The sequence below is a fragment of the Symphalangus syndactylus genome, chromosome 15 (assembly GCF_028878055.3).
Source record: "Symphalangus syndactylus isolate Jambi chromosome 15, NHGRI_mSymSyn1-v2.1_pri, whole genome shotgun sequence".
Taxonomy (NCBI): Eukaryota; Metazoa; Chordata; class Mammalia; order Primates; family Hylobatidae; genus Symphalangus; species Symphalangus syndactylus.
The window spans coordinates 70,658,448-70,685,429 of record NC_072437.2 but is presented as its reverse complement, the minus strand read 5'-3'; the positions used below and the strand labels follow the sequence as shown (position 1 = coordinate 70,685,429).

Genomic DNA, 26,982 nt, shown 5'->3' with positions numbered 1-26,982 from the left:
TGAGTCACAGAAGGCTTAGTCAAAACAATGGACACTGTATGGATCCCATTTATATAAACTGCTAAAATAAGAAAACTAATCCTTAATAGAAAAACTCAGAACAGTGGTTGCCTATGAGGGGTAGGCACACAAGGGAGTTTTCTGGGGGTGGTGGTAATAGTCCACATCTGAACAGGGATTTGAATATTATCCAAATGTCAAAACTCATAGAACTGTACATTGAAGGCCAAGCTATCCCCCACTCACTCCCTATTTCAAAGCAATTGATGTATAACAAGCCTTCACTTTTACTGGAAAAATGATCTTCCTGAGATTGGTCTTTCTTTTGTTGGGGAAATTTCCCCTAGGGGGAAATGTGGACACAGAGAACTATATAATGCACAGGGAATCAATGCAGAAAAGGAAGATCACAAGCTTTGATATGAAACAAAGCTGGACCTAGGCACGCATTAACTGTGTGACTTAAGGCAAGGTCACTGACCTTGCTGAAACTAATCTTATTCAAAATGAAGGATAATAATGCTGAAATGAGCATTTCCCGGGAGAATTAGTATAAATTTATATATGTTTTTGAGTCCCTTTTTTACAGCTGGTGTAACCCTCTGAGGCATCTAGTTTTTTGCAGGGGTCCAAGTCCAGCTCCCAATTTGGTGCAAGATGAACATGATGAGTTCCAAGCAATAAAATAAATACAATCTCCACCGTTAAATATAACATCACAAAACGCACAACACTAAAGACAAAAACAAAGTTCAAAATGCAGTAAGGAAACACAGATTATTTATTTGTAGATTATCTACAAATAAATTATAACTTGTAATTATACTCCTCATTAACAGTAGATGTCAAAAAGGAGGAAAATAATTTTCAAAATGCTTAGGGAAGACAAGAGCCAACTCAGCATCATTAAACTCAGGTAATAATTATCCAGTTGTGAAACCAAATGAAGACATTTTCGGATAAATCAAATACAAAGAGAATTTACCATTCATAGAACTTCCCAGAAAGAAATACCAAAGGCTGTTCTTCAACAAGAAGTGAATGGAACCCAAAAGAAAGGCTTGGAATGCAAAGCAACTGATTGATCTGTTTATGAGTTTAAATAATCACTGACTATCAATAATAACACCTACAGGGTATTTTTTAAAGTGAATATAGAATAATTGAGAAAACGGTACTGGCAGGAGTGATTGTGACCTAAAATACTTTAGAGTTCTTGTTTTTTGCGAAAGAAGGGTAGATATTTTGATTAGATTTAGACTGTATTCAATAAACATTTTGAAAATTGGAAAGTAAGTGCTAAAATAATGGAAACAGACATGTTATACACGAAGGAAACACAATTATTCCAACATAAATCAGTGTAAGTGGAAAACACAAAATAGTGAAAATAAATTTAAGTGTATTAATAATCAGTGTATAGAGATAGATTCAATTTTTCAGTAAAAGTCGGGTTTTTGGTTTTCTTTCTGAAGATCACCCAGGCTGGAGTGCAGTGGCGCGATCTCAGCTCACTGCAAGCTCTGCCTCCCGGGTTCACGCCATTCTCCTGCCTCATCCTCCCGAGTAGCTGGGACTACAGGCACCCGGCTAATTGTTTGTATTTTTAGTACAGACGGGGTTTCACCGTTTTAGCCAGGATGGTCTCGATCTCCTGACCTCGTGATCCACCCGCCTTGGCCTCCCAAAGCGCTGGGATTACTGGTGTGAGCCACCGTGCCCGGCAGGGGTTTATTTATTTATTTATTTTTAATCTGTTGATGTTTACAAAGATGACCTGAAATATTGTGAAAGAGAAAGATAAGGGGGCAACAAAAGTTGAAAATATTCAACAAGCGAATACCATCACCAATAAAACCATTGTATCAATGTTAATTTCAAATAACATAAAATTTGAGATGAAAATATTGTTAGCTATAAGGAGATTTATAACAGAGGAAAATTTTACCAAAAAGATATAGCAATCCTGACCCTACCAAAACCTATCAATAAAAGATAAAGAAAAAAAAACTGAACATATGTAATTCTTCAGTGAAAATGGACTTAACAAGCAAAAATGAATATTACTAAGGATATAGATTTGAATGATATGATTATATTTTTAACATGATAGTCTTATGTAGACAGCCCTGAAACCACAATTTCTAAGGAAACATAAAAGTCACAAAGATTGACTAAGAACTAGCCACAAAATAATTCCCCACAAATATTGAGCACTTATGCAGACCTCAGTACCTAACCCAAAAGTAATAAAATTAAAGTTCCAATAACCAAAAAAAATCATAAAAATATAGATTTAGGAAATTTTAATTCTTGTTCAAACAATTAATAATATACTTCCAAAAACCAATAAGTTCATGAAAATATTATGATTCGAATGGAAAAAATATTAGGAGCTGAATGGCCAAGATTAAAAAAAGTTAATAAACTCAATATATCAAATCCTAGGCAATGGTAGTAAAATATAATCAACTTAAATAAAAAAATTTAAGATGCAAAAATTGAAAACTCGTGACCTAACTTTTCAAATCAAGTAGATAAAGAAAAAAAAAAGCAAAGAAAATAGAATCAGTAATAACATGGCTCCTAAATCCAAATGTTACTTTATTGTTTAGCCTGTGCAGAAGGCACCACCACATGAAAACAAACAAACAAAAACAAACTTTCTTACACTTCTGTTTCTTTTTCTTTTTTTTTTTTTTTTGAGATGGAGTCTCGCTCTGTCGCCCAGGCTGGAGTGCAGTGGTGCGATCTCGGCTCACCGCAAGCTGCGCCTCCCAGATTCAGGCCATTCTCCTGCCTCAGCCTCCCGAGTAGCTGGGACTACAGGCGCCCGCTACCACGCCCGGCTTATTTTTTGTATTTTTAGTAGAGACGGAGTTTCGCCGTGTTAGTCAGGATCCTGACCTCGTGATCCACCCGCCTCGGCCTCCCAAAGTGTTGGGATTACAGGCGTGAGCCACCAGCGCCCGGCCTACACTTCTGTTTCTAATCTTGCATGCAAAATTACGACCACCACTGGGTCCATGGGATAGGGATTTGAATAGAAAGTGCTAAGGAATTTAACAGTTTACTAATTTCAGGTCGGCCTTCTAATCCAATTTTGACCTGATAATCATTTTTTTCTCCCCTTCCTGGTCATTTTCAATTCATTCTCCAAGATCTATTTCAAAAGGCAAATCTCTATTATAACATTATTTCTTTTTTTTTTTTTTTTGAGACGGAGTCTCACTCTGTCGCCCAGGCTGGAGTTCAGTGGCGCGATCTTGCCTCCTGGGTTCACGCCATTCTCCTGCCTCAGCCTCCCGAGTAGCTGGGACTACAAGCACCCGCCAACACGCCCGGCTAATTTTTTGTATTTTTAGTAGAGACAGGGTTTCACTGTTTTAGCCAGGATGGTGTTGATCTCCTGATCTCGTGATCCGCACGCCTTGGCCTCCCAAAGTGCTAGGATTACAGGCATGAGCCACTGTGCCCGGCCAATAACATTATTTCTTAGTCATTTCTTTCTGCAGTCTACCAAGATTCTTAAACTCACTAGTGTATTATATTTACTTGTTTATGACTGGGCCCACCTCCAGCCTGCTGAGCAAATGCAAATTGAGAGTAGTAGCCATGTTTCTGCTAACTTCTTTTTTTTTTTTTTTTTTTTTTTTTTTTTTTTTTTGAGACGGAGTCTCGCTCTTTCACCCAGGCTGGAGTGCAGTGGCGCGATCTCGGCTCACTGCAGGCTCCGCCCCCCAGGGTTCACGCCATTCTCCTGCCTCAGCCTCCCGCGTAGCTGGGACTACAGGCGCCTGCCACCTCGCCCGGCTAATTTTTTGTATTTTTAGTAGAGACGGGGTTTCACCGTGTTAGCCAGGATGGTCTCGATCTCCTGACCTCGTGATCTGCCCGCCTCGGCCTCCCAAAGTGCTGGGATTACAGGCGTGAGCCACCGCGCCCGGCTAAAGTAAGAAAACAAATTAAAATTTTTCTATTTTCAGCCTTCCTAACCTAACCTCATGAACCAATTACATTGACAATTCCACAGCAGGCACTTTACAATGTAAAGCAAACCCAGTTTATTAAGTGTAATGGGCAAAGTGAAAAAGAAGGCAGTAGAGCCAGCCCTGATTCCCCCCAAAAGCCGAATAGCCCAGAGTTGGAGTGAGCTGCCTCCAGAAGGATGTTGTCAGCCCTGGATGTAATTGTGAGGACACCTGCCAGGATGGTGAGTTCACTGCTGCTAGCACCACGACTTTAATTATTTGTATTAAAGGAAAAGTTAAGTCTGAAGCGTCACCTGTACAAATCGTTTTAGCTTACTTAACAAGACCAAGTTGAATAATACTATAAATGTTTCATGCCCATGTCCCAGGGAACAGCACAAAATTACCTCTAATTCACCATACATTCCAAACCTAACATATTTGAAACCGACCCAATAGTACCATATATAGTCCTTTTGATAAGCATATAAATTGATCCTTCTGGTTTTAAAGCTTGAAACTTATATTTGTTTTCTCTGAGTTCCTTTCTCAGCAAATTAAATTTAGGCCTCTCACAAAAAGTATCAAAGAACTGAAACTCACCAGATCATCACATCCAGACAATAAGAGTCCTAGTTCTGGTTTTCCTACACACTGCTACATTTTTTCGCTGCTATACAAACCCCTAATTTTAGTCAGAGAGATGGATTAGAGACTGAGCTCCCATCTCCTTGGCTGCAGCAACCGATGAAAGACTTCTTCCTTGGCAGTACTCGTCATCTCTGTCACTGGCTTTCTGTGCTTTGAGCAACAGGACCTAGACCCAACCCCTGGTGTTTCACTAACATATTCAGTAACTCAGTCTAATTATATTCAACATGCTTCTCACTTTACTTTTTTTCTCTGTGTATGAAATCCTAACTATATTCTTTTAAAAACTCATTGGAAATTTGACACTACCTTTCATTTGCTTATTCTCTAAAGTGAGTGGTTAAACTCAGCTTTGAGAAATTTCCCACATAGAATGTTTCTGTTTTTTCTCTTCTGGCCAGCACATTTTTACAACATGTAGCAGTAGGTACCACTTGACTATCTGCTTCATTGTATTTAATTGACAATAAATATAAAATCAAGGTTAAAATGCTTTCAAAGTATGTGAAGTAGATTTTTTGTTTTGTTTTGTTTTTGTTTCAATAGAGATAGGGGTCTCACTTTGTTGCCTAGGCTGGTCTGAAACTCCTGGCCTCAAGTGATCCTCCTGCCTCAGCCTCCTAAAGTGCCGGGATTACAGGTGTGAGCCACATGCCTGAGCAATTTGCTTTAAATCACTCAAATTGAAGTCAATAAAGTGAACAGTAAAACTGTATTACACCTATTTTTTCCCACCTAAAAAATATAATTATTGTTATGGATTATTTTAAAGCATTTAAAATTTTTTTTCCAAAAACAACAAAAGAGCACTGAGTAAAACTTTATAACATAAGAATTTGAAAAAGTTCAGAGTGTATTTCATCACTAAAGGTAACAAAACTTTATAGTTTCAATATGAAATTATGTTAGTTTTGAAAACTATTCATGACAATTCATGGTGAAGAAATTTTAGGTTTGCTGAATTGGGCCAGGTGTGGTGGCTCACGCCTGTAATCCCAGCACTTTGGGAGGCCGAGGCAGGCAGATAACAAGGTCAGGAGTTCAAGACCAGCCTGACCAACATGGTGAAACCCCGTCTCTACTAAAAATACAAAAATTAGCAGGGCATGGTAGCAGGCGCCTGTAGTCTCAGCCACTCAGGAGGCTGAGACAGGAGAATGGCGTGAACCCAGGAGGCGGAGCTTGCAGTGAGCCAAGATCACGCCACTGCACTCCAGCCTGGGTGACAGATCGAGACTCTGTCTCCAAAAAAAAAAAAAGAAGTTTTAGGTTAACTGAGTATACATGTTGTATACTGCAGAAAGTCATAGCTTAAAACCCCATAACCAAGAAACTTTGTGACTTCTAATTCAAGTTATTTCATGTTATGAATTTATATGTATATAAAAGTGATTCTTATACACAAAGACTGAAATAATAACTGACAGCTATTTGTCTCCTACCATATTTACTGCCAGATTCTCAGTATATTTAATAACATTTTGTATACATTCATAAAATATTTTTTAGTGTCTATATGTTCTAGTGTGCTGAGCCATATGACCTCCTAAATTTCCAGCAGAGTTTAGAGGCTTCAAAGCCTTTAATACACTTTTCAGAAGTGACTGTTATAATGCAAAGATATCTGAAAGAGAATCTGACACAGTGGATATGAAGTTACTTTAAAATAAAGGAATTTTGTAAAGAATCTTATGAAGGTTACAGACCCTGTCCAGATAATGCAGACTTTCACAAAATTTTCTTTATAAGTTTAAGAATCTCAAAGACTACTGAAGTCAAGTCTTTAGAACCTTATTCTAGGTTCAGTTCTCTTATTGGGAACCATAGTTCAGAGAGATTCAGGACTCAACATTTTAGTGGCAGAGCTAGGCTGAAAAAAAGTTAGGCTTTTTCGTCAGAGTTCAATACATTCTTTGCCCTGTACTTCGCTCAAACTCAAAAGAAGTGACCAGAAACATTAAATACTTACCACAATTCAAAGTTCTTATTAGATATGAAATAAACTCTAAATAGGATAGAAATTATAGGTATGATAACTATCTTATATTTAGTAAGAATAAATACCACCTCCTGCTGAGGTAGATGTGGCTTAGGGTCTTCCTTTTCTAGGTGAAGAGGGGAAGCAGTGTGGATTCTTTAGTGTGTTCTGATAGCCATGTGTCACTACACACTTGTTCTTTGTGTCTTCACATCTCCTCCTGTTGCATTTCAAAGCCTTTTCATAGTATGTGGTTTTGCCTAACAAAGCATTGTCATAGCAAAAAAAAAAAAAAAAAAAAAAAAAGGAAGTATAGCCTATGCACAAGTGGCAAAAATAAAGCCCATATGCTTACCTTGAGTTGTCAATACAAGATGATTGTTTAAAGGAAGGAGAAGGAGTAGGGTTATTTTCCAGCGTATAATAAGTATTAATCTACAAAGCCATACTTCTGTTAAGGTTTTCACTGCTTAATCTGTATAGTTAAGAGAAAACGTAAAGATGAGATAAAAGTCTATTATAATTATAAAAGGAACAAGTATTACCATAACTTTCTAAAATCATCAGTAAGACGGATCATGCTAAGATGAAGGCTTTTGCTCAGAGGAGTAGCTTAATGTGTTTGTAGAGGAAAGTTCTAGGGTAGAAGTTATGTTCCTTCCTGGCTCAGAGCCTGGATGCTGGCTGGAGCTAAAGTTTCTGGAGAAAGAGGAAGCCATTCTATGCAAGAGAGGAAGAAGTATTTGAAACTCTAAGTAGAGAGAAATTTGGGAGAGGGGAAGACTGAGAGGGAAAAAGGAGATAGAGCATATGGTGCCAGAGAGGTGGCAGAAGGGCAGTGCTTCCTGAAGTTCTCCCTTCCTCAGAGCCCGCAAATCTTGAAATGGTTCTAAAACTCACAGAATGTTTGATGTGAGTGGCTGCTTTTGGAAACCATTGAATGAGCTAAATATTTTCTTTAGGGTCCAGACTGCAGTTATCAAAATCTGGTAAATATCATCTTTAGTATCTTTTAAGCTGTGTTTTTTTATGATTCTATGATTTGCTTCTAAAAGAAACTTCATGTTTTGAAATATTAAACACCATTAGAAATAGGGATTTCTGGTGTCAAATTTAAATATATCTGTGAAATTCACTCATGCGCATGGATTTCATTAAGTTCAGTGAAGCGAATAAAATCTGCTGTTATGGAAGGGACCTTTGACGGCTCATAATTACATAAAAATAAATGCATCAGTTGAGGAGTAGAACAAAATTAAGATGTCAGCATTGATGGATTTCATAACTAAAATTTTTAAGAAGCACTTTAAAACTCAATAACTTTTGCTGTTTTGTGTAGTTACATTAAAATGGTAGTAATTCATTTTGCAGCAACTTGACAGTAATTATTTGATTTTTAACACATCATGAAAGTTAATTTTTAGAAATGATAGACTAAAATATATTATATTAAAATCTGCTTAGTTAATTAAGCTGTGAAAGACTAAGATGGCAATTGCAATAAGAATTCAATTTGATTCAAAACCTGGACTAATTTTATAGATTATAAGTAAATGATTAGCTCTAACACTTATAATTAAGGATTGCAATATTAAAACAAAAGGTGCTTTTACGTAAGTTAAAAGTTTGTCCAAAAGTTGGAAATTGAGATCTTCTAACTAGATTTTCAAATGGGGAAATTCAGTTTGAGGTGGAAAAATTTATAGAAAAATAACTTGAAGACTTGAATTCAAGTCCTACCACCAAAGAATAATATAGGAAAGTAGAAGGAGAGGGGATGCTTGAGGTTGATTTAAATGCTCTTCTAGTTTTAGACTCTGTTTGTTGACACTGAGTTCTGGTTATTAAACTAAAAGCCCTCAATTTGAAACTAAAATCCAAATTTAGAATCAGAAGTTCCTCAATCGGCTCCCTCAATCACTCGACCCAGGCCATCCTTTCTCCCCACACCTTTTCCACCTCTTCTACATGGGTAGCATCCCTGTTCGGAATATCCTCTTCCCTGCTTCTGTGGGTAATTTGTCTGCTCCTGTCAATCAGCTGTCAGGAGGACTGATTGGGCAGCAAATTAATTTCTTATCTAGCAATAATTCTACCAAAACCCAGCACATAGCCCCACTCTTCCCTCCAGTTGTATCTCAGAATGTCACAGACACAGCCTGATGATGTTTGATCTTAACCTCTGGGGAAAGAGTGATCTGAAAAACAATACAATTTCATGAAATGAATTTTGCTGAGGACCAATAAAAATGTGACTCGTGTAATATTTCTATATTTTTATCTTTAAAAAGCCCACTATTATAAGATGTTTCCTGGTAAGTAGAATTTTCAGGAATAAGATTTTATAAACATCAATTAATTATATGTTTTGCTAACATTTCCTTAAAGCTGACTAGGATTAGATTAGATTACCTTAGATTAGATGATTAGATTAGATGATCTGTGCCTAGGGATTTCAGATGCATATTTTACTATTAAAACATTCAATGATGGCCAGGCGGGGTGGCTCATGCCTGTAATCCCAAAACTTTGGGAGGCCAAGACTGGCAGATCACGAGGTCAGGAGATCCGGACCATCTTGGCTAAAACGGTGAAACTCTGTCTCCACTGAAAATACAAAAAACGTATCTGGGTGTGGTGGCAGGTGCCTGTAGTCCCAGCTACTGGGGAGGCTGAGGCCGGAGAATGGTGTGAACCCGGGAGGTGGGGCTTGCAGTGAGCTGAGATCGCACCACTGTGCTCCAGCCTGGGCAACAGAGTGAGACTCCATATCAAAACAAAACAAAACAAAAAAATTCAATGACATTAACACCATACTTTTCATTAAAATAATTGATTAGCGTTCTTTATGTCATTTTTACAAGTCTCCATTTACACTATATTTATTGAGTGGTTTGAATGATGTGTAGGAATTTCCCAGATAAAGGGGTTCATGAAGGCATTCCAGTCAGTGGTAGCAGCAAGATTTCTTTTTGGTAACTATTGGTAGCCAATAACAAGGCAAGTGAGTGTTACAGGCTTCACTTAAGAGCTAGTCTCGGCCTGGCGCAGTGGCTCACGCCTGTAATCCCAGCACTTTGGGAGGCCAAGGCAGGCGGATCACCTGAGGTCAGGAGTTCAAGACCACCCTGACCAACATAGTGAAACTCCATCACTACTAAATGCAAAAAAATTAGCCAGGTGTGGTGGTGGACGCCTGTAATCCCAGCTACTCAGAAGGCTGAGGCAGGGGAATCGCTTCAACCCAGGAGATGGAGGCTGCAGTGAGCCAAGATCATGCCATTGCACTCCAGCCTGGGCGACAAGAGCAAGACTCCGTCTCAGAAAAAAAAAAAAAAAAAAAGGCTAGTCTCAGATGAAAATCTGCCCACACACACATACAGACTCATTACAAAATGGGCACAAAATAGTCTTATATTCAGTTCTGCAAATTGTATGAGGTCCACAGTACCTTCCCCAAAACATTCACCTAAGGCTAAATGTGACAATATCCTAATTGTGGAACTCTGTTAACCAAACTTTCACATTCGGATGCCAGTAATGCTCCAAATCAGCAGCTGAACATTGGACCACTTACAGATCTAATTCACAGCTCCACTCCTAGGCTACTTGGCTCTCAGTATTTTTCTAGTGTATTCACACAATTATGCAAATATCTTTAAAATGTATCTAGCCAATCCATATACTTTGAACACCATGAATTTCAGCAGTAAACACCATTCCTAAAACCCATTTTAGAAATAGAAACCAATTTCTGACCTCCATCATGCTAATTTGTTGACTGAATACATAGAGTAGAAGCACTTGTGGAAGCTACCTTTAGAGTGTGATGCTTCAGAGGAAGGAAGGAACACAGTGAAAGTGACATGGGCAGAAGCTAGACTTTTCTGTTCGTGCCTTGAGTTATAAATTTGACATGGGAATCATAAAATTGATTTACATAATTAGTAAACAAAATTTAATGAATAAACTGCCAAGGAATTTTAACATGTGCTATAGGCTGAATGTTTGTGTCCTTCCAAAATGGAGCTGTCATGAATGGGATTGGTGCCAGGACACGAGACAGCCGGCTTCCCTCTCGCTGCTCTCTGCCCTGAAAATCTTTTCAGGGAGAAGACAGCCATCGGCAAACCAGGAAGGGGACCCTCACCAGAGCCTTGTCATGCTGACACACCGATCTCTGACTTCCAGCCTCCAGAACTGTGAAAAATAAATTTCAGTTGCTTATCAGCCACCAGGTCTATGGTATTGTGTTACAGCAGCCCAAATGGACTAAGACAACCTGTTTTCAGTAACCGTATTGTTAGTAAAACAATGGTACTGGAATCCTGAAACCAACATTATCCAGTCTGAGCCAACAATTACACTCCTAGGTATACACACAACAGAAAGGCTTGTGCAGGTATACCAAAACACATATACAAGATTGTTTACTTAGCCAGAAACTGAAAACAAATCAAAGGCCCATCAACAGTAAAACAAAATGTGTTCCAACTATTCAGTGTAATGCATAGCAACAATATAAATGAAGTTTATAAGCGGTATTGTGCAAAAGAAGTCAGACACGAATCTTCTATCTTGCATCTATTTATCTATCGTGGGATTTTTATTTATTTAAAGTTCCAACACAGGTAAAACTGGAATACACATAGCATTAGAAATCAAAATAGTGGTTCCTTTTGAGTAAGAAAGGGGGAGTCATGTCTGGGAGGGAGCACAGGTGGATTTCCCCAAATACTTGGAACATTTCTATTTTTTGGGATGGCTGTTACATATGTGGACTTTCACAATGTGATAACCCATTGAATTGTATATTTATACTTGGTGCTCTTTTCTGTATTTTATTTTGTTTTAAAATAAAATGCGATTTAATTTCCAAATCTACCTTCCTACAGATTTTTCAATCAAGAGAAAATAATCTTACAACAAAATATTGCTATAATAGAGATGAAATAAGTTTATTTTGCCTATGTAAATGTATTATTTACATTTTTATATTTTAGCTACTTTATAAAGTTCTTAAAATAAGTAGTTAAAAGTGGAAGGTAAAATCTAAGTAAATTTAATCTTTATTTTCAGAAGTAAAAACTAGGAAAGAAACTCTGCATATGTGTTTATATGGATTTATATCGATTTATAAAAATGCCAATATGATGATGATCTATAATGTTATTTAATATAAGCATTTCTAACAAAGAGGTAAGTAAATGTAATCATGAGTGAACTTCTAAATGCAAGAGAAAACCACAGGAAAAGCTTTCATATTCATTACTAACACTTCCAGTTGAAAACCAGAAAGGCATAAAATAGACTCTTAAGAACCAGCTGAGTCCTCTAATTGGGACTCCCAGCCAGGGCTATTTCTGGCGCTGGCCGGGTGCCAAGAAGGTCATCCCAGCCATCACTCTTCCACCTGCTCCTTAGAGAAGGGAAGATGAGCAAGTTGAGCTCGAAGTCCAGCCAGCCCTTGGCCTCCAAGTGGGAAAAGACGGCACTGAGAAGCGGGGCTGGGGCAGGCCGCGCAAGCAGCCTCTGAAGGAGCCCAGAGAAGTGCCAACACCTAAGAGACCTCTGGGCGACCAAAAGGAAGCAAAAACAAGGGCGCTACCAAGACCCAGAAAACCACCACAACTCCAGGAAGGAAACCAAGGGGCAGACCCACAAAACTGGAGAAGGAGGAAGAGGAGGGCATCTCGCAGGAGTCCTCAGGGAAGGAGTAGTGACCCATGTGTGGGACTGGACAGCTTTGCTCCGCTCCCACCGCTCCCGCCCTCACCCCTTCCCCAGGCCCAACGTCACCACTGCCTGTGGCCGCCACCCCCATCTTCCACCTGTGCCCTCACCACCACACTACACAGCACATCAGCTGCTGCATGGCACCTGTGGGCTGAGTAGGGAGCAGTTTTCCCCTGGCCTCAGTTCCCAGCTCCCCCTGTCCACCGCCACATACACACATGCCCTCCTGGACCAGGCTAACATCCCACTTAGCCGCACCGTGGACCTGCTGCATCCCCACTCTCTTGGTGGTGGGGACAATGCTCTCTGGGCTTTTGGTTTGGGGGTGCCCTCTCTGCTCCTTCACTATTCCCTCTGGCTTCCCATATTGGGGGCTGGGAGGGTTCCCCTGGCCTGAAAAGGGGCCAGAGCCCCATATCAATCTGGCATACCCTACCCCACTGCCCTGTCAGCAGCAGGTGTGGCCAATGGAGGGGATGCTGGCCCCCAGGATTCCCCCAGCCAAATTGTCTTTGTCACCACGTGAGGCTCACACCTTTCATCCTTCCCCATCTTCCCTAGTCCCTGCACTAGGTTGGACAGCCCGCTTCGGCTACAGGAAGGCAGGAGGGATGAGTCCCCTATTCCCTCTTCACTGTGGCCGCAGCCCCCTTGCCCTCTGCCTGGGATCTGAGGAATATTGTAGTGATGGAATGCAGTCACTTATTGTCCAGGTGAGGCCTATGAGCCCTGTGGCTGCCACCTGAAGTGGGCTGGGGCTGCTCCCCTAACGCTATTTTGCTTCCGCCACTAGCCTTTTCCCCCTCCTTAGATGGGGCGCCAATAACAAGGAGCTCACCCTGCCCACTCCCAACCTCCCTCCTGCTCCTCCCTGACCCCCAAAGTTCTGATTCCATTTTTCCTCTGTTCACAAACCAGCTCTGGACAGTTGTGTTGTTTTTTGTTCAATGTTGCCTTCTTCGACATCCGTCATTGCTGCTGCTACTAGCGCCAGATGTTCATCCCCATTGCCTCCTGTTCTGCCCACGATCCCCTCCCCCAGGATACTCTTCCTGGGGAAGAGGGACTGCGGAATGGCAGGCTGGGTGACCGGCTACCCCAGTCCCAGGGAAGGTGGGGACCTGCCTGTAGGATGCTGCAGCAGAGTGAGCAAGGGGGCGCGAATTGACCATAAAGGGTGTAGGAGCCACCTCCTCCCTCTGTTCTGTTGGGGAGGGGTAGCTATGATTTGTCCCAGCCTGGAGCTCCCCCTCTGGTTTCCTATTTGCAGTTACTTGAATAAAGAAAAAATACTTTTCTGGAAAAAAAAAAAAAGAAAGAAAGAAAAGAAAAAGAACCAGCAGAATTGATTAACATACTGAAAATGTTCAAGTTTGGTTCAAATTTTCACTTCAGAGAGCTTTTTAGATTTACAAAATGTCACAAATTATTTCAGAATTTAAAATAGAACCAGAATCTGGGCAGTATTATCAGTACATAATCTCATCAGATGTAGCTCTGAGAGTTCTATGAAGAAACTTAAAAATATTTCATTACCTAAGAAAGGATGTAATATATAATCGTTGTCCCAGCTTCACGGTGCAGTCTGTTACCCTTCTTGTCCTGGATGGTAATTTAATTTAATAATTTAATGATAACTATAATATGCAAATTTTGCTATAGCTTATAGCTGATGTGGAATAGAAAAATGAAAGAGACACTTTAAAATAAAATAAGAAGAATGAACTCTGGCCAAGTTTACCGACTCAAAAGTAACATGAAACTCTGGTTCATTTCAAAGCATATTTTACTCTGGGTCTGAAAGTCATAGACATATCTTGGCAATTTTACCTTTCATTCCTACAAAAATATGTGAATAAATTACTGAGAATCCTGAGCAAAAGCTGTGGTGAAAGGTACTTTCAAACTGCCATTAAATGGAGCAAAGATATTGCTCAGAAACACTGAAGCACTGGGTCTCTTCTTTTTTCTTGCTGAAATGTCATCTTGCTTACTCTAAATTTGGTTCAAGAAACAAGGTAGCTTGACGTTTGTTCCTATACCCAGAAAGGTAAACATCAAGTAGAGAGAGGTGCAAGATCGTCCTGTAGAGTGTGGAAAGCTCAAGTGAAGGCTCATGACACAGCTCAAAATGGAGCTTCTCCATTCCAGCAAACCCCACCATGCTCACAGATTCATTTCCAGGAATCTGTGTCCCCATCCCCATCCTAAATATCCTAAACACTCCAGCTGACACTGAGCATTGGAGGTCAAGAGTAAACATGCTGACACGCTGCATCTGCTTGCCTTCTGTGGCCACTTTGCTTTTGTTAAGTGTCAGTGTCATGAATCTTGCAGTGCATGTGCGGGTAGGTGTGACTTCTTCCCATCCAGCTCAGCAAACACCCATGACAAACTAGAACTTCAGCAGAACCCAGAGAGCGAGTGTGTGCCTTTACAAGGATTCATCTTGCTGTTGCTTTAAATTGCTGATGGAGACAACAAAACATAATTTTTACCCAGATGTTTGTGACCTGGTTGAATGTCAATTATTTTTTATATGGACTCTTGTAGCTCTTCTTCCATAATAAATATGCCATGGCTTCCACTCACAATGCAAATTACCCAGGGAGCCCAGGCTTAGGGAGTGTGGTCAAGGATTTGTCAGCTCCAATTCTGGACCACAAAACACACACCAGCCCATATTCAGAAAGCAGCGTGTACATCAGCAGTTTTCTCTCTTCTGGCCTGTTAACAAATGCTATGGACGAGATCTTCTAAAATTGGGATCTTGGTAGTTATGGCACTTGCAATAAAAGGTGAAAAATGAGATAATTGCCTAAACCTTACGGATCCATTTTTCCTCTGGTTGTTTTCAAGGCTAGAGGGATTGCATTCTGGTGTGAATGGTGGCATAGTATAGTTAGCAAAGGAGCAGGTGAAGGCCCACTTTGCCATTACTATAATGTTATTCAGTGTGGAAAGAAGGGAAGGACAGTTTCCTCCTTTAAGTTATTCCCAACAGTTGGAAAAATGATATTCTTTTTTTTTTTTTTTTTTTTTGAGAAGGAGTCTTGCTCTGTTGCCCAGGCTGGAGTGCAGTGGCGCAATCTTGGCTCACTGCAACCTCCACCTCTCGGGTTCAAGTGATTCTCCTGCCTCAGCTTCCTGAGTAGCTGGGATTACAGGCGCCCACCACCGTGCCCAGCTAATTTTTGTGTTTTTAGTAGAGACCCGGTTTCACCATCTTGACCAGGCTGATCTCAAACTCCTGACCTCGTGTTCCACCTGCCTTGGCCTCCCAAAGTGCTGGGATTACAGACATGAGCCACCATGCCCGGCCAGAAAAATTATATTCTTAATAGTTTTCATAGCTCTATTTTCAACGTGCTGTATAATAAGATCAAGTTATTTATATGATTTATAAGTGTGCTTATATATTACATATGAAAATTATGTTCTCAAAGTAATGAAATCAAAATTCCCTATTTATCCATATGTATATACCCATATATATACATATATATTTAGTTAACTAGTTAGTATGTTAAGATTTTCCTACCAGAATAGTAGAAATGCATGCAACATTTTCTATATTCACAAACAGAATAAATAACCTAATTTTAATGCTATCATTGATATTGTCATTTTAACTTTTGTTTCAGTTATTTACATGTAGGTAATTGCTTCAAAAATCCTTTTTTTTTTTTTTTTGAGATGGAGTCTCACTCTGTTGCCCAGGCTGGAATGCAGTGGTGAAATCTTTGCTCACTGAAACCTCTGCCTCCTGGGTTCAAGTGATTCTCCTGCCTCAGCCTCCCGAGTAGCTGGGATTACAGGTGTGCACCACCACGCCTGGCTAATTTTTGTATTTTTAGTAGAGACAAGGTTTCACCATGTTGGTCGGGCTGGTCTGGAACTCCTGACCTCAGGTGATCTGCCCACGCTGGCCTCCCAAAGTGCTGGGATTACAGGCATGAGCCACCCCACCCAGCCCACAAATCCATTTTTAATGGTTATTTTCTAACTAACTATGTTGATGCTTTATGACATACCTAGGGAATTTAATTGAATTTAGTTGAACTTTTCTATTTTATACATATTTTAAATATGGGGCATATTTATATTTATTTCTCAGTAATGTATAGGTAGAATTCTGAAAATTCAAATTATATCTCATACAATGATCTCACAATTAGGAAGTTATTGGTCAGAAATTTTCATTTTTTTTTTTTTTTTTTTTTTTTTTTTAAGACGGAGCCTCACTCTGTCGCCCAGATTGGAGTGCAGTCTCCACTCACTGCCAGCTCCGCCTCCCAGGTTCAGGCCATTTTCCTGCCTCAGCCTCCCGAGTAGCTGGGACTACAGGTGTCCACCACCACGCCTGGCTGATTTTTTTGTATATTTAGTAGAAATGGAGTTTCACCATGTTAGCCAGGATGGTCTCGATCTCCTGAGCTCGTGATCCACCCACCTCAGCCTCCCAAAGTGCTGGGATTACAGGCGTGAGCCACTCCACCTGGCCAGAAATTTTCATTTTTAAAAATATTGAAAATGGATTTTCGCCCTTATTTAACATTCAGAAAAAGTGAAAAAAAGAAATAAAAGAAAATGCCTGGCTTCACATACCTAAGATAACATTTAGTTATATATTCTTCAAACCTTCTGTACTCATGATGAAAAATGTATTTATTTTTTAAATAAGTTGTTCTATAAGGCTGTTCCATATTTCTCCTTTTTTTTTTTTTTTTTTTGAGACGGAGTCTCACTCTGTCGCCCAGGCTGGAGAGCAGTGGCCTTTTTCCACTCACTACAAGCTCTGCCTCCTGGGTTTATGCCATTCTGCAGCCTCAGCCTCCCTAGTAGCTGGGACTACAGGTGCCTGCCACCATGCCCAGCTAATTTTTGTATTTTTAGTAGAGACGGAGTTTCACCATGTTAGCCAGGATGGTCTTGATCTTATGACCTCGTGATCTGCCCACCTCAGCCTCCCAAAATGCTGGGATTACAGGCGTCCATATTTGTCTTTTTTATCAATACATCATAACGCATAAACTTACCTCATCATTTTTCTGACATTCCACTGTACAGCTATACAATAATTCATTTAATCAATGCCTTATTGATTGGACATTTCAGTTGTTTACAAATTTACATTACAATTAATAATGCTATGACAATCTCAAAGTTTATCTTTGCAACACTGTCAAAATATTATGTTAAGAAAAATCCCTGGTAGTATTAATGGAATCACTGTTCCAAAACGTATTTTAAAAAGCTTTTGATGGATTTGTCTTTCAACTAATTTGTCTTCCAGAAGCATTGTTTCAATTTTAAAAACTCATATTGGTTGGGTGCGGTGGCTCATTCCTGTAATCCCAGCACTTTGGGAGGCCGAGGCAGGCAGATCACGAGGTCAGGAGATCAAGACCATCCTGGCTGACACGGTGAAACTCCATCTCTACTAAAAATACAAAAAAAACAGCCAGGCGTGGTCGTGGGTGCCTGTCCCAGCTACTCGGGAGGCTGAGGCAGGAGAATAGTGTGAACCGGGAGGCGGAGCTTGCAGTGAGCCGAGTAGCGCCACTGCACTCCAGCCTGGGTGACAGAACCAGACTCTGTCTCAAAAAAAAAACAAAAAACAAAAAAAACCTCATATTAATAGCTTATGAAACTGTCGTTTGTCCAATTATTATTTTTTTTAAGACGGAGTCTTGCTCTCTCGCCCAGGCTGGAGTGCAGTGGTGTGATCTCGGCTCACTCACTGCAACCTCCAACGTCTGGGTTCACGCCATTCTCCTGCCTCAGCCTCCCGAGTAGCTGGGACTACAGGTGCCCACCACCACGCCCGGCTAATTTTTTTGTATTTTTAGTAGAGACGGGGTTTCACCATGTTAGCCAGGATGGTCTCGATCTCCTGACCTCGTGATCCGCCTTGGCCTCCCAAAGTGCTGGGATTACAGGCATGAGCCACTGCACCCGGCCATGTCCAAAATCTTTATAACACTAAATATCATCATATTTTTCAATATTTGCTAAAAGAAAAAGTAAGTAATACCTCTTGTTTTTGTTAGCAATTCTTCAGTTAGTAAAATGACGGGATAGTTTTCCTTACATCCATTGGCCATTTATGCTTCTTTGTGTATGCACTGCCTGTTCATGTCATTTGCCATCGTATTAATAGTTGGTAATTGCACATCATTTAATCTCTCTCTCTCTCTTTTTTTTTTTTTTGAGACAGAGTCTCACTCTGTCGCCCAGGCTGGAGTGCGGTGGCACGATCTCGGCTCACTGCAATCTCCACCTCCCAGGTTCAAGCAATTTTCCTGCCTCAGCCTCCAGAGTAGCTGGGATCAAAGGCGCCCACCACCACACCCGGCTAATTTTTGTATTTTTAGTAGAGACGGGGTTTCACCATGTTGGCCAGGCTGATCTCAAACTCCTGACCTCAGGTGATCCGCCCACCTTGGCCTCCAAGTGCTAGGATTACAGGTGTGAGCCACTGCGCCTGGCCTTAATCTACTTTTTTAATGCTTTATTCTTTAAAATTCCAGTGCTTAAGACAGTGTTTCCTTATCAGCCACTCTTTGCACTTGTAAAGAGCAACTTCCCTGAGAGAGAAGGATTTTGCCATCAATTTCAGGATATATATCCCCCTTGCGCCCTGCCTACCAATGCCAACTGTGATGGGGGCTTCCCGACAACCAAAATGCCCCAGTCACTTCCAAATACTCCCCAAGAAGGTCAGAACGCTGCCCCTTTGGTCAAGAACCAATTAATTGGATATTTTTGCTATCTAATTTCTAGTTTTATTCCATGTTAATTGACAATTTTAAGTAAGATTCTTACTATATTGTAACTGTGAAAATTCTACTTTTGGTAAATTATTGAGTTTCACCTTATAGCTCAGTACATAATGCCCTTGTTTTTTCAGTGATCTATCGTCATTCAAAAGCATTCATATTTCCTAATGACGGGTTATCACCACTGTCAAATACATGATTCAGTTTCCATGTCATGATTCGTGTCAACAAACTGAGTGGCCTGCTTCCAACTTCTCTCTCAAACAGCTGAGCTGACTCAGTCCCAAACTGAAGGCTTTGCTCGGTATCTGAGAGCATATGTTGCCTGGAATCTCATCACATTGAGAAATCAGCTTCAGCAGAGACTGGAGAATCTAGTTTTGAGCTTCCCTGCCTCTTCCTGATAGAAGGGGATAGGAAAAATTTTGAATTAGAGAATCCAGAGTTCATCATATTGCCATTGTACTTATAATTTTTTGATGAGCTTTTGTTAAAATGAGACATTTTTTTTAAACAATTATTTCCCCTTTTCCCCCCTTTCCCCTTCATTTTCTCCCTCAGATGGGCAGCCAATTATACTCGTCCTATTTTTCACAATTTAAGATTTTGGAAGTCATACAGCCAATTTTAATCTAATTATTTTATTATTATGAAAAATACATTTCCCTATCAACATAAACAACCAAATAGGGCCAGGCACGGTGGCTCAAGCCTGTAATCCCAGCACTTTGGGAGGCCGAGGCGGGTGGATCATGAGGTCAGGAGATCGAGACTATCCTGGCCAACATGGTGAAACCCCATCTCTACAAAAATTCAAAACATTAGCCAGGCATGGTGGCCAGCACCTGTATTCCCAGCTACTCGGGAGGCTGAGCCAAGAGAATGGCGTAAACCTAAGAGGCGGAGCTTGTGGTGAGCAGAGATCGCGCCACTGCATTCCAGCCTGGGTGACAGAGGGAGACTCCATCTCAAAAAACAAACAAACAAACAAACAAAAAAACCCAAACAGGCCACGCATGGTGGCTCATGCCTGTAATCCCAGCACTTTGGAAGGCTGAGGCAGGCGGATCACCTGAGGTCAGAAGTTTGACACCAGCCTGACCAACATGGTGAAACCCCTTCTCTACTAAAAATACAAAATTAGCTGGGTGTGATGGTAAATGCCTGTAATCCCGGCTTGGGAGACTGAGGCAGGAGAATCGTTTGAGCCCAGGAGTCGGAGGTTGCAGTGAGCCGAGATAGCACCATTGCACTGCAGCCTGGGCAACAAGAGTGAAACGCTGTCTCAAGAAAAAAACAAAACAAAACAAAAAATAGTTTCTGTGGTTTCCTCCATAAGAAACATAGAACTTTATGTTATTTAATATTTTTATTATAATCTCTTCACTGCTCTCTCCCAATGTCTGTTTTCTTTTTTTTTTTTTGAGACGGAGTCTCTCTTTGTCACCCAGGCTGGAGTGCAGTGGCCTGATCTCGGCTCTCTGCCAGCTCCGCCTCCTGGATTCATGCCCTTCTCCTGCCTCAGCCTCCCAAGCAGCTGGGACTGAGAGGTGACAATGTGCTAGCAGCCCTCACTCACTCTCGGCACCTTCTCGGCCTCGGCGTCCACTCTGGCCGCACTTGATGAGCCCTTCAGCCTGCTGCTGCACTGTGGGAGCCCCTCTCTGGGCTGGCCGAGGCCAGAGCCAGCTCCCTCTGCTTGCGGGGAGGTGTGGAGGAAGAGGCGTGGGCGGGAACCGGGGCTGTGCAGGGCACTCATGGGCCAGCGTGAGTTCTGGGTGGGCGAGAGCTCTGCAGATCCCGCACTAGGAGCGGCCAACAGGAGGGCAGTAAGGGGCTTAGCACCCGGGCCAGCAGCTGCAGAGGGTGCGCTGTGTCCCCCAGCACTGCCGCCCGCCCACACCGTGCTTGAATTCTCTCCGGCCTCAGCTGCCTCTCAGGGCAGGGCTCGGGACCTGCAGCCCACCATGCCTGAGCCACCCCCCATGGGCTACTGTGCGGCTGGAGCCTCCCCGATGGGCACCACCCCCTGCTCTGCGGCGCCTGGTCCCATCAACAGCCCAAGGGCTGAGGAGTGCAGGTGCACAGTGGGGGACTGGTGGGCAGCTCCGCCAGCAGACAGCTCCACCTGTGGCCCTGGCACGGGATCTACTAGGCGAAGCCAGCTGGGGTCCTGAGTTATGGGGATTTGTAGAACTTTTATGTCTAGCTGGAGGATTGTAAATGCACCAATCAGTACTCTGTGTCTAGCTCAGGGTTCGTGGATGCACCAATCAGCACTCTGTATCTAGCTAATCTGGTGGGGACTTGGAGAACTTTTAAGTCTAGCTGGAGGATTATAAATGCACCAATCAGCACTCTGTGTCTAGCTCAGAGACTGTAAACACACCAATCAGCACCCTGTCAAAACGGACTAATCAGCTCTCTGTAAAATGGACCAATCAGCAGGATGTGGGTGGAGCCAGATAAGGGATTAAAAGCAGGCTGCCGAGCCAGCAGTGGCAACCCAGGTCCCTTTCCACATTGTGGAAGCTTTGTTCTTTTGCTGTGGCTCACTCTTTGGGTCCGCACTGCCTTTATGAGCTCTAACACTCACTGTGAAGGTCTGCAGGTTCACTCTTGAGGCCAGCAAGACCACGAACCCACTGGGAGGAACGAACAACTCTAGATGTGCCATCTTAAGAGCTATAACATTCACTGCGAAGGTCTGCAGCTTCACTCCTGAAGCCAGAAAGACCATGAACCCACCAGAAGGAAGAAACTCTGAACACGTCCGAACATCAGAAGGAACAAACTCCAGATACACCATCTTTAAGAAATGTAACACTCAGGGCGAGGGTCCGCGGCTTCATTCTTGAAGTCAATGAGACCAAGAATCCACCAATTCTGGACACAGGACTACAGGCGCCTGCCACCACGCCTAGCTAATTTTTTGTATTTTTGGTAGAGACAGGGTTTCACCATGTTAGCCAGGATGGTCTTGATCTCCTGACCTCATGATCCTCCCACCTCGGCCTCCCAAAGTGCCGGGGTTACAGGTGTGAGCCACTGTGTCTGGCCCCAAAGTCTGCTTTTTAAAAATATTGAAGCATATTTCTAGAGATAATATATGATGGTGTAGTTTTATAGTCCTCACACATTTGATATTTCTCTTATCAAGCATAAGTGGTATATTAGCAGAAGTCAAAATCATATTGTCATAAACCTGCAAATCTGTTTACCTTCTAATTATTTATTTTATTTGAGACAGAGTCTCACTGTGTCACCCAGGCTGGAATGCGATCTCCGCTCACTGCAAGCTCCGCCTCATGGCTTCCGGGTTCACGCCATTCTCAGCCTCCCGAGTAGCTGGGACCACAGGTGCCTGCCGCCACACCCAGCTAATTGTTGTTTTTTTGTTTTTTGTTTTTTTTAGTAGAGATGGAGTTTCACTGTGTTAGCCAGGATGGTCTCGATCTCCTAACCTCGTGATCCACCCACCTCCGCCTCCCCAATTTCTTTACTTACTAACCAGTTATTTTTCTTTCTGGATGCTGTCAAGAATTTACCTTTGTGATATCTAAACAATTTAAAATTATTTTCTTTAATTTTGCTAACAAATGGTAAAACTTTATGTAAATATTTGCGTCTTTATTTTAAGAGAAATTTGCTCTTTTTTTTCTGCTGCTCCATTTTCTCTGGCAGCTCTACTTTCTTTTTCTCTCCCTCTGAACTCCTGTAATTTACTTCTTCTGTCTTTGAAATCTATCCTCTAAGCAGTTTGTCTTTTCTCTACAATTGCCATGTGTTTCTTTTACCTTTATGTTATAAAGAAAATTACCTCCTTCAGTCTTCCATGATTTTTTTTTCCTTTTTACCTAAAGTGCTAATACCTGAACTTCCCACTTACTCAGTGACTTTAGGTTTCTCTTCTGGTCGGCCAGATTTGGTTTCCATCAGACAGGCATAATGAAGACTTGCTCCCTCTCAAAGCATCCCTCACATTAGAAGACAGCAGAGATTTTAGTGTGCTGTGATAGCAATCATAAATTGTTAAAGGACAAAGAAAAAGATCAAGTAATTTTCGAGTGAAAACATCAACTAGATAAAAATTCCAAGAATGATATTAGATAAATAAATGGGGATGAAAAATGAATGATGGACCAAAGTAAAGGGAAAAAAGCTGGAAGAAAGAGAAAGTGACAAAAAAAACTGGGGGAAATGACACAAAACACAAGAGACTAGAAAAGAAATAAAGGAAGTTGAAATGAAATTGTCTGTTGACATAAAATGGAGAAGCAGGAAAGAGAAGAGAGTTGAGAACGAATGGCAGTGACAGAGTGTATGGCAGTAGCATGTCTTTAGAAATTAACTTTGTGAAATTAACTTTGTGAAAACGATTTTTTAATTATACGAAGATTGATAGAGCTAAGATTTAGTAAAATTAAGTAGTTGGCATGAGATCATGGCAATAATTTTAACTATTCTAAATTAAGATTATGAAATTTGAGAAAAAGGGATTTCTTCTATGAAAAAACCCACAAAATTACTTGGTAAGAAGAAAGAAATGTAAAAAACTTACAGGAAAATAACTAAAGACATATTAATACCATTTTATTGGATAAATATTTGTCTAGAAATAATACAGTTTGTTAAGTTGCAATAATTACTTTTAGACACTGAGGTACACTTAATATGCTGAAAAAGTAAAACACAAATGGTATTAGACCAGAAAAAGTCCACTTTGTTTCAGAACATATCTGACTTCTCCCAATATGTTTATGTACTTAAAGAACCTGGGTTATTAGCTTTTATTATCACGTAATCAGATTGAATTAAATAAAATGAAGAAAAATGGAATACGTCTATAGAAAGGTAAGAACATTATAATATTTCAATGAAACTTCAAAATCTGTTGCTCTACAGCAAATCATTTAACAGATCACCTTGCATTGGTATTAAGAAATTAGAGTGAAAAATTGATGTGAAAACTTTGAAAATTAAAATGTTAAATAAAGCCAAAAGTTACTATGGCCATGGAATAAATTTCAAAGACAAAAGGGCAAAGTTCATTACACAAAATAACTGAGTTGAACAAAATAGAAAAGGAAGTGGCCACACAGTCATTGCATGAAAACATTATTATTATTATTATTTTTGAGGCAGAGTTTGGCTCTTGTTGCCCAGGCTGAAGTGCAATGGCGTGATCTTGGCTCACTGTAACCTCCACCTCCTGGGTTCAAGCGATTCTCCTGCCTCAGCCTCCGGAGTAGCTGGGATTATTACAGGTGCCTGCCACCATGTCCAGCTAATTTTTTGTATTTTCAGTAGAGACGGGGTTTCACTATGTTGGCCAGCCTGGTCGCGAACTCCTGATCTCAGGTGATCCAACTGCCTCAGCCTCCCAAAGTGCTGGGATTACAGGGGTGAGCCACCGTGCCCGGCGAAAAACATTGATTATTAATGGTGGACTATTGGAACTCTAAAATAAATTTTCACTGAAACTAATGAAACTCATTAGTTTCATTATTTATAGCAAAGAGAAATGCTTTGAAATAATTCAAGTTTAGCTATAAAAATTAAGACGTGAAGACTATCTGAAACATCTGTCATTTGATAGCTACAGGAATATTTTGAAGCATTCTTATTTATTATCTAATATATTTGTTGCACTATTAAAATACCACAGAAATAGTATTTAACTTGAAACATGGTCCTATGCCCATGAATTATGATTTATAATATCATAGGTAGAGTTAACAAGAAAATCGTGCAGAATCTGTACATAAATGGCCATGAATCAATTAGAGAACTGTTATTTCTGAGTCAGTACCAAGTGACCCATAAACTTAAGGAGGCCTGTCCCAGCTTAAAAACCAGTGTCCCAGCAAAAACAAGAATGTGCAACTGTTGGAAACAGAAGCGTCATACTACATGAGTTGAGCTAATTCAATGACAAAACAAATAACACTTTTTGTTTTGAAATAATGTAAAACTGGCTGATTTTTGAAGACAGAAAATAAAAGCAAGGAAAATCAAAGAATACAAGCTGGCATACTGATCTGTGTGGTAGACTGCATTATTGTTCTGAACTGGCCATTCTCCCTTACTTTTAGTTTCTAAATAAGTTAGAGGATTATACAAGCCCACCTGCAGACAAGTGATTTACAGTGTCTTGTGAAGGATAAGCACATACATCCAGGCTCTGTTGATACCAGGTATGGGTAGGTGACTTGCCTTAGTGTAGGAGTATACTTGTGTTAACATAGGCCAGGTGGAACAGAAGCTTTAAGATCCATTGTGTATTTCCACTGGCTCCCTTGATTTTTCCCGAATAAATCCAAATTTGTGATGCTTGGCACATCTCAAATAAGAGGTTCTCCTTTAACCTGGGTCCTGGAATGAGAAAAACTATGAAACAGAGCAGAAGAGAAGCCAAACTGCAATGGCTGACATACAACATGAGAGAAAACTAAATATTTTTGAACTCACTGCCCTACAAAACATAATCATGCTATTAAAACTCACTGCTAATATTTTCAGGATGTGTCCTGTCACCCTCGCCAGCCACTTTTTCAAACCATGTGTCTGACAATTATCCTGAGATGAAAGTCTGCTTTTTATGTAACTCAAACTTCTGCTTTTGAGATTTTAATGTACACGCATAGGTTTCAGTCAGAGATATGAGTCATGAACACTCAGATCCAAATATATATAGCTCAAAAATAAACTGGCTACAACTTGTAAGGAGAGTTAAATCCCCCTTTCCCATGTATTAACTATCAGCAGCTATTTCTTGGACAGCCTTCAGGGCTGCACACTCGTGCTTCCAAAGAAAACCGTCTGTTGCAGTCACTGTGATGCATCTACCCATCCGTCTCAGCCTGCTGTTAACCATGTCACAGACCTGCCTCTGATTCTCCCACAACTTCTGACCCCAGGTAGTGGGGAGCTACTCCCCGACTTTGTGTCACTTAGTTACCCAGGCCGAGAAACAGTTCTCCTTGAGTCTAAAGGCTCATAAAGTCTCTATTGAATAGTTTCATCAGGTTTTGCCTTGAAGAACTTTTTGACACTGAAACAGAAAAGTTCCTTTGTCCTCCTCGAAGGGCGGATGATAGGGGTGTGGCTCGCTTCTTCGCTTCTTCAGTGCCCCTCTGCTCAAACCGCTGGGGAGCATACAGATGGGCAGGCTGTGGGGCTCCCACCCTAAGGCAGCGTCTAGGGGTGAATGTTTACAACTCCCAAAGCCTCAGTGGGCATGCTACAGGGTGCTCTCTTAGTTTAGCCATCTGTAGGCAGCTTGTGTGGGTCAGCTCAAGTGGACCCCTGCCTTATCGCAAGGACAGAGGTATTTCTGTATCCCAGGTTCTTGCCTTGGTGTACCAGAATCAGATCACACGTGGGCTTGGAGAATGAGTGTAAGGTTGTATTGAGTAGAAGTAGCTCTCAGCATATAAGGGAGCCAGAAGGAAGATAGTTTTCCGCTGGAGTTGGGTCACTCTGCGTCCTGGGCTCTCCTCGGCTGCCCTAGCCAAACTCCGCATGGTTCTGCTTCTGTCCATCAGAGACCTGCAGGCGTCATTCTGTTTCTGCCGTCGGTGGTTGGTGGCCTGCTAGCATGCCAATACCTATCTCTCCACATCCCGTGTATTCCTCTGCTGATATGCTCCTCCTGCTGTCCAGCGGCCTATGTGTCTGCCTGCCAGGGTCTCAGGAGATTTTTAGGCACAGGTTGGGGGCGTGGCAGGCCAGGACGGTCTCATCTGTCCTCACCTAGGTCCGTGGGGGTGGAGCCCTAGCCAGGGGTCACTCCCTCCTCTACCCAGCACTTCCTTTCTCCCTTCAGTATCATTTAAAGGGGCCATGCTCTTCCCTTCCCGGC

General features: G+C 41.3%; 1 pseudogene; it reads left to right on the top strand.

The window, feature by feature from the left end:
• Window positions 1-11,973: 11,973 nt before the first annotated feature.
• LOC129463974 (high mobility group protein HMG-I/HMG-Y-like) lies at window positions 11,974-12,327 on the top strand (annotated as a pseudogene).
• Window positions 12,328-26,982: the final 14,655 nt, after the last annotated feature.